The 12,272-nt window shown below is 46.7% G+C and overlaps 1 long non-coding RNA gene across 1 annotated transcript; it reads left to right on the top strand.

The window, feature by feature from the left end:
- Positions 1-4,169: 4,169 nt before the first annotated feature.
- On the top strand, positions 4,170-6,232 carry LOC309540689. Its single transcript, XR_014223391.1, has 2 exons — positions 4,170-5,042; positions 5,078-6,232. It is a non-coding gene; the product is annotated as an uncharacterized lncRNA (long non-coding RNA).
- The last annotated feature ends 6,040 nt before the right edge of the window (positions 6,233-12,272 follow it).

Here is a 12,272-nt window from a genome sequence, read left to right as displayed (position 1 = left end):
ATAAATAAATTAACAAATAATAAATAAATAAATAACATTTAGGGTTAATCTGCCTATATATATATATATATACATATATATATACACACGCACAATAAATAAATAATTTACATATATTAATAAATAATTAAATAATATTAAAAAAATAATAATAAAAAATTAAATAAATAAATAAATAATTAAAAAAAAAAAATGCAATTGTTAGAAGTCGGATCCTTCTCCCGAGCTGTGGCCAGTGTAGAAAGTACTGAACTTGGCCGACTCCCATCTGCGGGAGGCAGATAGATAAATAATATCTCTTCATCATACACGCCCACAAGATTTGCAGGTAGTGTCTGATCTGCTCAAGCATTCTAAATTTGCTCAGCAGTCATGGCTTCCGGTGAAAACCAGCAGCCCTCCACTGCCGGCAACCAGCCGGCCCCCTCCACAAGTAATGGTGGCGCACAGACTACAGCCTTACCTTCTGATCCCCAATCTTTACATCAGTTTTTCAGGATGTTCGAAACTCTTTATAGGCAATATAGACCTGGGTCTTCGGCGCTGCCCGCGCTAGAGCCATCACAGGACGTAATACCTGATACTCCCCCCCCCAACCAGGGGCTGTCAGATTCCTCGGCTGCAGCGACGGCTGGAGCTCAACCGGTCGCATCAGCAGCCGGTGCCCAACCGGCTGCCTGGGCAGCCAGTGCTCAGGCCGCTGTCACAGCTAGCGGCCGACCCAGTACGCGGGCGCAGTCTGCCCGCCCTAAAAAAGCAACACAAACTACCAGTAAAGCCAAGGCCCCAGCAAAGGGCAAAGGTAAGGGGAAGGCACCCAAGAAAGGGAGGGGCAGTAACACCATCTCTCAAGCTATAGGTATCCCAAGTGCCTTTCAGGAGCATCAGACACACAGTTCCACCGAGGACAGCGTGGGTTCTGGTTCCGAAGGGGAACCGGGTCTGAATCAGCCATCGCTACCAGCGGCCGACACCACTGCCAGTGTTCCGCAAGGGGGTAAGAGGAAGTCCAAAAAGAAGCACACATCGGCCAAGAAGAAGAGGAGCAGGCATTCTGACACCGAGGAGGAGGAATCAGGTACGTCCTCTTCAGATTCTGATTCTGAAGGGCCAATGGATGGCTACTGGGGTATTGGCGAATCCAATCATGGGATCCCCCTATGGGCTCATGAAAGGAGGGCCAATTCCCACCGTAAGGTTTTTAATGGGGTGCTGTATTGGAAGGATGGGGCATTGGTAGAGGACGTTAAGGTTGCTACCAATCAGCCCACGGACTTCATCCTGGGAAACCACTTGTCACAAAGGAAGAGGAATAAGATCCTCAACGGGGATTACGTGGATATGTTTACCCTGCTCCCCCCGACAAAAATTACAGGAAAAGGTGAGAAAAGACGCTCTTATGGTAGAAGGAGGTATAGAACACCCAGGGCAGAGCGCACATTTGAGAACTGGTTAGACGGGTACCAGGTTTTCATGGGTGTAGTTTGTGCAGCGTACCCCCACCGCGCCATGGATTTAGTGGCTTACCAGGCTCATGTGAGGCGAGCTCGGGCTCTGGCAGGTGAAAACGCCGCATTAACGTACGACGAGAACTTCCGGAGGAATGCCTCTCTCCATCCCACCACTCGATGGGACCTCACAGATCCCAACTACTGGGGCGAGGATGTGAACCCCTACATCGAGAAGAAGAGTCAGGAGGCAGCTAAAGTGGGTAAGATTGAGCCAAAGAAGCGTCGACAATGCTGGGAGTTCAACAGGGGCGTGTGCTCTCGCCCCTTCTGTAAGTATATACATGAATGCGAGCAATGCTGGGGTAATCACCCCGCTTCCGCGTGCTTCAAGAATAGGCCTCAGCCCTTTCGGGGGGGCAGGGGGTACTTCCTTAACAATCCCAGAGGTGCCCCCGGTGCATCCCGTCAAGGTCCCGGCAATCGCCAGTAACACTGATCTAGGTTTGGCATTCTCCCCTATTCGCCTGCAGCCCCTCAAACTCCTGTTGGAACAATACCCAGACAAAACCGCGGGGAAATACCTCTGGGAGGGGTTTTCTACGGGATTTAGGATCCCGGTGGCCACCCCACCCAACTCCAGGGAGGCGGATAACCAAAAATCTGTTAGGGAACGGCCTGACATAGCCAGAAAGAAAATAGAGAAAGAAATCCGGGCAGGCAGGGTTGCAGGTCCCTTTCTTGAACCGCCTTTTCAGGGGCTTCACCTTTCCCCGCTGGGCATCGTGCCAAAGAAGGCACCGGGGGAATTCCGCATGATTCACAACCTCTCTTACCCGAGAGGGGGTTCTGTTAATGATGCGATTCCTCAGGAGCTTTGTACAGTGAAATACGCCTCCTTCGATCAGGCTGTAAAAATGATCCGTCGATTCGGTCAGGGGGCGTTCCTAGCAAAATGCGACATTGAGTCCGCCTTCCGCCTTCTCCCAGTTCACCCAGACGACTTTAAATGGCTGGGCTTTAAATTTGACGGCGCGTATTTCATTGACAAGGCTATGCCCATGGGCTGCTCCGTTGCATGTGCAGCCTTTGAATCTTTCAGCACATTCCTGGACTGGGCCCTACGCAACAGAACAGGGTCTTTTGGTGTATCACACTATCTTGACGATTTTATTTTGGCCGCAGACAGTAAAGTACGGTGCTCCACTATGCTAAAGGCTTTTACATCCCTAGCCGGCGAATTAGGGGTACCCCTAGCCGCCGGCAAGACAGAGGGCCCAGCCACATCCCTAGTCTATTTGGGTATCGAGTTGGACACCGTGGCCCAAACTTCCCGCTTACCCGCTGAAAAATTGGTGGCGCTCAAGACAATCATACAACAGCTCTTGCCTCTAAAGAAAATAACATTGAGACAGATCCAATCCTTGCTAGGCCATTTGAATTTCGCTTGCAGGGTGGTTGCCCCAGGGCGGCCATTTTGCGGCCGTCTGGCTCGTTTGGCGGCGGGACTCAGAGCCCCTCAACACAGGGTACGCCTCTCCAAGCAGGTAAAAGCTGACCTGGGGGTTTGGTTGCAATTCCTAGAAAAATACAATGGGGTTTCATTATGGCAGGATACCCTGCTCCTTAATGCTGACCTCCAAGTTCAATCAGATGCAGCCGGGTCCTCAGGTTTCGGTGTTTATTTTCGCGGTCAGTGGTGTGCCAAAAGGTGGCCCGCGGAGTGGCAAGGGCAGCCCATCACCAGGGATCTTACCTTCTTGGAGTTCTTCCCGATTGTCGTAGCGGTGCATTTGTGGGCGGAGCAATTTCGTAATCGCAGGGTTTGTTTTAACACCGACAATCAAGCAGTGGTAGCGGTCCTTGCTAGGCAATCTGCACGGTCCACCAGAGTGGGTAACCTATTGCGCGCTTTTGTCCTTCTGTGTTTAGAACAGAATATTTACTTTTCGGCCAAATTCGTGCCTGGCATTAATAATGACATCGCGGACGCTCTATCTCGTTTTCAGATGGAGCGCTTCCGCTCGTTAGCGCCAGAAGCGGACCAATCATCGATGCCTTTCCCGGAGCATCTCTGGAGGATTGGGAGCGAGACATAATGAAGGGAGTATTCGGCGCAGTGGCCCCGTCCACAATGAGATCGTATAAGAAGGCTTGGGTCGATTTTTTAAAATTTCGCGCACGCATCCCTGGCTCTAGTAGTCACACCACTCCCTCAACCAGGGAGGTCCTCCGCTACTTGGCACACATGAGGGAGTTAGGCCGGGCGCCTAAGACACTCAATATTCACTCAGCAGGGATCTCGTATTTTTGTAAAACATTTTTCGAGAAAGACCCCTGCGCAGCCTTCATTGTGCGCAAAACTCTGGAGGGATGGCGCAGACAGCAACCCCCATGTGCGGACAGGAGGCGGCCCGTAACTTTTGAAATTCTGTTTAAGATTCACAAAGTTCTTCGTGAAATTTGCTGGTCAAAGCACGAAGCGCGTTTATTCTCAGCAGCGTTTTCCATAGCTTTCTTCGGCGCCCTACGTGTAGGCGAGGTAGTATGTGAAGGGGATGCCACCCAGTCTCATAGGGGAATTTTGATGAGCGACCTGACCCTTTCTAGAACCGATCTCATAGTGCGGGTGCGGAGCTCAAAGACAGATCAGCAGGGCAAGGGGGCCCTGCTCCGGCTGCCAGCAGCTCTCGGGAAGGGCCCTTGTCCGGTCCGGGACACAAGGCGTTTTCTTTACCTAAGGCCTAGCGGACCCGGTCCGCTTCTGATACATGCGGACGGATCCCGCCTTACTAGACACCAGTTCACTAGGGTTATGCGGTTGGCATTGTCGGCTTGTGGTTTCCCGGCATCAGAATTTGCTGCTCACTCCTTCCGTATTGGCGCAGCCACCACTGCAGTACATATGGGGCTCCCCACGGAGAAGATTAAAGACTTGGGGAGGTGGAAATCTAACGCGTACAAGGCCTATGTGAGAAGCAACTTGTGACTGCGTGGTACACCCCTGACCTCCGCCCACTTTTCTATTTGCCTTTCAGAACCCACGAGATTGCGCATTTGGTTGGTGGGCCACAGCATCGTGCACTGGGCCAAGTTTCATGCCTTGAGAAGCGGTCTGGGCGGCAACCTGAGTTTACATCCCAGAGTGGAACTGGTTTGGATAGCGCGTAGAGGGATGCGCTGGAGTGAATTCAAACCAGCCGTGATGGCCAGGGCTGCGGCCGAGGGTCCGCCTGACGCCCTAGTGATTCAATTGGGAGAAAACGATCTCGCTTATCGCAAGGCGATCGATCTGAGGTGGCACATTTTTGATGATCTGACCGAGTTGGTAATTGCATACCCACATATCACAATAATTTGGTCCTCGTTGCTTGAGAGGAGGACATGGAGAGATTGCGTGAGCCCAGTAGGAGTCAACAAGGCGAGAAAGGTTTTAGAACGAGCGGTGGAACGTAGAGTGGCAGCTCTGGGCGGGTTCGTCATCAGACACCCGGGCATCCAGTTCAGCAACGAGGCCCTCTACAGAAGGGATGGCGTGCATCTGTCAGATGCAGGGAACGACCTATGGTTGGGTGATATCATAGCGGGGATTAGGTCCTGGGTTCAGGGGTTTCCATAGCAGGGTGTAGGAGTTGGTTACAGGTTTGAAGGTATTGGCGGCGAGCTTCGCTCGAGTGGCGGTTAGGCATTGGCTGGGGTTCAATTGTTATGCAAATGGATGGGGGGGAAGGAACGCCATCACCTTCCCCCAGGAAATGGGGTAGTCCGGTACAGGACTCCGAGGGGCGTTGTCTTGTCCGAAACCTACCTAGGTAAGGGCCCCCGGCACGCCCCAAGCGGTGACACCCGTGGGATCCTAGTTGGCGTACTCCAACGGGGGCCTCCCACGGTTAGTGTTAACCCTTCCCGGACATCATGCCGGGTAGCGGATAGGAGCCAATGCCTAGGGCCAATACCTTCAATTCTCTAATCAATAAAGTTGTGGCCATTTCATGCCCATTAAACTTAAACATTGTGTCCTGTGTCTTTCTTTCTGGGGGAGGGGTTTTGACACGCAAAGCCATTTCCGACTATGGGGAGGAGAGGGTGTTGCGGTCTAGCCCCTCCTCCCCAAGCGCGGGGGCTAACCTTGGCCCCCGCGAGAGTTGGGGGAATCCCTGGGCGTGCTCGCGACCCCGCCCGCCTATCGGCGGGCCGGGGGGAGGCGTGGCTTAAGGTATTTTAAGCCGGGCACGCCCAGGGTCCGCCCTCTTCACTCCCGACCAGCTGAGAGGTTTTCCCATCCCACCCACCCTTAGACGTTTAGGTAGCCGTAGGTAGTCATGACCTTGCTATGGACTTCGGTTGGTCGCCGCAAGGGGCCTGGTAGGAATTTTTCCAAGTTGGCGATCTTCCGCCATTTGGTTTTTTCGCCTACCTCGTAGCAAACCGTCACAACTTTCCCTGTATTGGCGGTTAGGCATTGGCTGGGGTTCAATTGTTATGCAAATGGATGGGGGGGAAGGAACGCCATCACCTTCCCCCAGGAAATGGGGTAGTCCGGTACAGGACTCCGAGGGGCGTTGTCTTGTCCGAAACCTACCTAGGTAAGGGCCCCCGGCACGCCCCAAGCGGTGACACCCGTGGGATCCTAGTTGGCGTACTCCAACGGGGGCCTCCCACGGTTAGTGTTAACCCTTCCCGGACATCATGCCGGGTAGCGGATAGGAGCCAATGCCTAGGGCCAATACCTTCAATTCTCTAATCAATAAAGTTGTGGCCATTTCATGCCCATTAAACTTAAACATTGTGTCCTGTGTCTTTCTTTCTGGGGGAGGGGTTTTGACACGCAATAGAGCAAACCAAAACAAAACTTACAAATTCAGCTCTAGTGCTTATATTTAAATTGAGATTCACTTTTTCATCTTTTTTCTTGTACAGATATCTTTTAATGTAATATCTGGTGTTGGATATACTTCTAATTTGAAACATATAATGAAAAATTAATTGAAATCATAAATAAGTGATTCCATTACATGGTATGAGTACATTTTTCTTCCACTCCACTGAGTTTTCCCTGAGAAAGGAGAAAGAAGAAAGGTCTTAAGCTCCTTATTTCATTAAACAAGTAAATACAGTGATGGTTGTACTAAAATGCATGGAATATTAAGCTGCATTTCACATGAGTATAAACATTATTAGGTTTTGATATAAACCATTATCAATCAGTTGAGTATACAGAACGTTGCTTATTTTATGCCCAATTGCTTTTGCCACAGTTCCATCATATATCAATTCTTTTCAGTGTATTCATGGGTAAAATCAACCACAGTACAGTTAGATTCATTTTTCCATCAAGATACTTTGTACATGTTGCCTGTTCATAATATGTGAAAATTAAAGTGGTATTTTGTTGCCTGAATGAATTTGCTGTTTGTATCTCTTTGACTCTGGACAATTATATCAGAGTATTAGTTTTTCCTCCGCAGTTGGCTAAATACAGCAGTGGTATATAACTTTTAGTATTCCAGACAAAGGTAGACACACACACAACTTCCTAATTCTCTTGGCATGCCCAAAGTCTCTCGTGCCACAGATAATGTTCTGAACCTATTGCAAACTAGCTCACAATTCAACCCAGCCAATGTTATACACATTATAGAAATGTATTTTCTACAAATGAATTTGACCTAAAAAAGAAACATAAAAATTTCTACAGCCCACCATGATGTCAAGATCCTTCAGCCAAGATGCAACTCTAGTGAATACCCTCTTTGTAAACCCATCCTAGTGATCTATGATGGGGGGTTGGCATTTTGGGGTCCCCCATAAGCCCGTTGTTTTATATCTGTAAGATGGGATTTTGTAGTGAAAGGAACTGCTGAAGTAGACAAACCAGTCTCTTTGTTAAATTAATGGTCCAAGCCAATCTTTTATACATAAATGGGGGCATAGTGTGATAATAGTACCGGTACATATAACACAGATAATCATGGTGCTTTCATAGCATCTTCAACTCTTCCAGAAAAACAAAACAAATACCAGAATACCACTGCCTTTCTTCAGCCTAACACACAGCAGCATTACAGGACAAGAGAGACTCACATTTAATATGATGGGATCTTAATTTCTAAAATGTTTAGCACCATGGTTAAAAGAGCATTCATTGGCAGTTTCCTTAAATATCAACTAAGAAGCAAATGTCTCTTTAAAAAACAACAACAATACCACGGAAATGTGAAGGTTTGGCCTGTTCTATGGCTTATATTCAATTACCAGGGCATGGCAGACTGGCAAAGCCCTAAAGGAACATGCCATGTGCTTGAGAAAGAATAAGTCTTCTGCAAATGGAAAGTTGTTTATTATATTTTATTTCCTTCATTTGTTCTGTCCCTCTGAGTGCATTTGCATTGAACTTGAGTTCCAGTAAAGCAACACCACCACCTACAGCTCAAACATCAAACTGTCCACCAAATATTAAATAGCCTCTCTTACAGCTGTACCAGGCTATAACTTAGTTTTTTAAAAAACATATTGGTCTGCTTGTGAGCATATTTAAATTGCTTTCTGTTTTCAGCACTAGGCCTGACAAATGCAAAGGATGAAAAGAAAGGAAACAATTCTGTTTTGTTTAGCTCACAGTATTTTGTTTAGCTTACAGTACGTCAGCCTACTAGCCAAGAGCCACTGCATGATGTGGATTAGTGAGATTTCAGAAAGTGTCTTGCACCAGCATCACAGATAAAAGAGGAAATCGTATAGCCCAGGGGTCTGCAACCTACGGCTCCGGAGCCGCATGTGGCTCTTTTACACCTTTGCCGCGGCTCCGGGGCGGATACTAGCGAGGGGAGGAGGCGCATTGTGCGCCCCAACACTCCTCACTGTGGCAGGCGCTGTACTGGCTGTGATGTCGCATGGGGGCGGTGCGTGCGTTAGTCATGCACCGTCCCAGCGTCACCTTCCCGCCCGCTGTCAGATCGTGGCTCCGGAGATATATTTGTTTTAAATGTCGCAATGGTTTTGCGGCTCCCAGTTGTTGTTTTTTCTTCAGAAACGGGTCCAAGTGGCTCTTTTTGTCTTAAAGGTTGCAGACCCCTGGTATAGCCTAAGGAAGCTCTGGGAAAGATTGAGGGCACAAGGAAAAGGGGGCGACAGAGGACGAGATGGTTGGACAGTGTTCTCGAAGCTACCAGCATGAGTTTGACCAAACTGCGGGAGGCAGTGGAAGACAGGAGTGCCTGGCGTGCTCTGGTCCATGGGGTCACGAAGAGTCGGACATGACTAAACGATTAAACAACAAGAAGAAGGAAGCTCAGAGGTGCTTGTAAATTTCAAACAGCCCTTCCACTAACCAGGCTTTCAAAGAATCACAGAATTGCAGAGCTGGAAGGGACCCTGAGAGTCATCTAGTCCAACCCTCTACAGTGCAGGAATCTCAACTAAAGCTGGCATCAATGACAGATGACCATCCAACCTCTGCTTTAAAACCTCCAATGAAGGAGAACCCACAACCTCTTGAGGGAGTCTGCTCCACTGTCAAGCAACTCAGTTCTCGTCCTGCTGCATTGGGCTGATTGGAACTGTAGCCCAACAACAGCTGCAGGGGGTTGTGTTGACTAACCATGGCATAAGTGCTAGAAGAGTGGCAGCAAAACTGCCAAAGAATTTCTGTGGCACCTGAAAGATTAAGCATGTAAAGCAGCCTGAGGTTTCACAGGCAAAAGTCAACATTTCACATGGTCAAACATTTCACAGGAACCACATTATTTAAACTCCATAGTCAACTCCATATATTTGATGGATCTGAGCATTTGGCAAACCTAAAGTTGTATCCAGTCCATTTTATACGCTTTGAAACAAAGGCTGCTGAAATTTATTGATCTGGCAAAAAACAAAATTTTAAAAGTTTCTTGCCCCATGTATCAATTTATCAATAATGAGCTGTAGAATTACTGCACTGGAGCCATTGCTATTATATTGGACAATGAACTGTTGAAACCACACTTCAGAAATGAAACACCAGTTAAGAACTTTTTGGAGAAAGGCTTTTAAAACCAAGGCTGCATAAAAGCTGAGTAGGGCATAAAATAGAACAGAGAGCTAATTTTGCAAAAGTTGGAAAACAATGTTTTGAACAAGTGCTGAGTTCATGAAATATCAGATAATATTGGGAATGTTCAGTGACCTTGTAAGAAACTTTCCAGGGAAATAAAAATATAAATTGGTGGAAACTATTTGTTTCAGCCTTTTCTTAAGCCGTTTTTAATCATGTTCCTGTTAACAGAGTGTGGTCACTGGTGGTTGATGTTGCTTATCCCCATGAGTTTGCCAACAAATATATATATGTAAATATAGCTTTGAAGACTTGCCAGTTACTGGACCAAAATGAGTTAGTCAATCAAAATATCTTGTTAGAACAAAAGTACAAGACAGCTTTTCAGGCTGAACTGTTCAAAGCCACTGATCCATTGTGGGGACCAGCTTCTCATTCTCATTGTCATCCTGTGAGGAATGGCAATGTTTTCAGTCATCAGTGTTGAATGCTGTCAGCTTAGTGCTGGGTTGCAGCCCTTCAAATGCCATTGGTGGATCAGTAGCAAGAAGGTATACCATCATAATAGGTAGAGTAAAGAAAGAAGCATCATTTAAAATTGAGCAAAAGCAAAGAGCAAATGAGATCAGCTTTGTAACAATATCTGGACAGTGTGCAGAGGAACATAGAAAGGAGGGAAATTTGCTGAAGGCAGTTTTAGCTACACTACATAGTTTGACATTAGGAAGAAAAGGGGTGGGGGGGGAGATGGGGGGGTCGGCCTGCTCCTTTCAACTCAGACATGATCTGCTGTGGTGTGTAACATTAACACCTAGTTGTTGGAAAGAGGTGAAATTATTATCCTTAATACAAATGCACTCTATACATTCTATGAATATGCACATCTGCCCTTGTCTGGAAGATGGATGCTAAATTAATTTGTTTTAAAGGGCAATAAAGATGAATTACAGTGTAATCCTGTACATGCCTATTCAGAATTAAGTTCTAACGAGTTCACTGGGTCTTACTGCAAGGTAAATTGGTATAGGATTTCAACCTTAGGCATTATTTATACACAAATCTATTATCTCCCATTGACCAGATTACAGCAGAAGTTAACAAGATGCTGCATGCCAGAACACCTTTCAAAATAAAGAATGAGTTAGGTATAGGATATGCATATAATATGGTACAATAAGCTGGTTATCCATGCAATATACAACATGTAACACTGCCTTGCCCATGCAATTCCTGTATATTTTATTATATATTAAATATATTGTACATTGCCTAGAGAACTTCATCTAGTAGGCAGGATATAAATGTTCCAGACAAGCAAACAAATAAACATGTTATAGGGGAAACCAAGACAAAATACCTTACCTTCCCAAACAACACCAACAACAAATAAGAGGCACTAGAAAACTAGATGATGATGATGATGATTTATTAAATTTATATACTGCCCTTCATCTGTGGATTACAGGGTGGTTTGCAATATAGAAACACAAATATACATAACATAATGACAAACAAAACAATAACCCCCCCCCCATGTATTGGGACAGAGCTACAGAGCTTCCCTCCCAGCTGTTGCAGCAGCAAGGTCATGACTGTGCAGATGCAGCTGTGGAGCCAGTCCAGAAGTCCTACAGGTGTGCCTGTATACCCTGACTTCACTGCCATCGGTCTTACCCAGGCCAATCTAAGAAATCTGCAGTGATCATAGTTTTGGGAGGGTGAATCCACATCCATATCATGTGAACTGTTACTGATGGATCCAGAAAGTGTAATCCTTGTGTTCATTAAGGAAACTTTTCTCGAAGCCTTCTAGCAAAACTACATTATAGCTGATGACCCATCTTTATCAATTGAAAGAGGGGGAAATAGTGACCCCCCCATAGTGCATGTAAAGTCCAATATTTGGATACAGAAACCTTGTGGCTCACATAAATGACATGGGAAGTGACTATATTTGTCATGACTTCATTCCTGAGTAGCAGCCAAGACTCTAGCACAGAGGGGAACTGACTGGATCAGGATGACCAGTGATGCAAGCTGCAGAAGTGCTGAACCCAGACCCAGTCCTGTACACCAAGCCCATCCATCAGAGACCTCTAAACTAGGACCCTCAGTCAGCACCACTTGGGAAAGGAGGAGCTGTCTCCTTTACACTAGGTGTTTCATGATTGCCAGTACCTGCTCATCAGTGCAGGCAATGCACAAGGCAGCAGCTGATGGAAAACTGATGGATTGCTAGGCTGTGGGGACTAACTCTTTAAAGAAGTCTTGAGTCTTCAACAAGGAGGTGGAGTCTGGGAGGGAGGAAAAAAACTTGGTTGAGCTCCAGATTCTGTTAGAACAGGCTTTCTCAATCCTGGCCCTCCAGATGTTTTGAGACTACAATTCCCATAATCCCTGACCACTGGTCCTGCTAGCTAGGGATCATGGGAGTTGTAGGTCAAAAACTTCTGGAGGGCTGAGGTTGAGGAAGCTTGTGTTAGAACAAGTTGTTTTGTCTGATCAGACCTATCCAAGGTCCTGAAAACCCTACCCAGTTCTACCTGCCTGACTAAACCACCATAGAATGTACAGTATATATGCTGTAATACCCGGTGGTCCTCTCGTCATCATGACTGTATGAGGGCCATACTTCCCTTGGGGCTGGTAGCACTGATTTCGTCAATCAATCATGTTATTTATTTACTAATAAGTGCTTTTATAGTGTCCTTCAATTATATTCCCAGGGCAGTATACAAAAAGAAGAAGAAGAATAGAAAAGAATTTAAAATCCAATATGATCTACCTTTCCC

Source organism: Podarcis vaucheri (genome assembly GCF_965113315.1).
Source record: "Podarcis vaucheri genome assembly, chromosome: 1".
Lineage (NCBI taxonomy): Eukaryota > Metazoa > Chordata > Lepidosauria > Squamata > Lacertidae > Podarcis > Podarcis vaucheri.
Note: the sequence above shows the minus strand (reverse complement) of the source record. Positions and strands in the feature narration are given on the sequence as shown.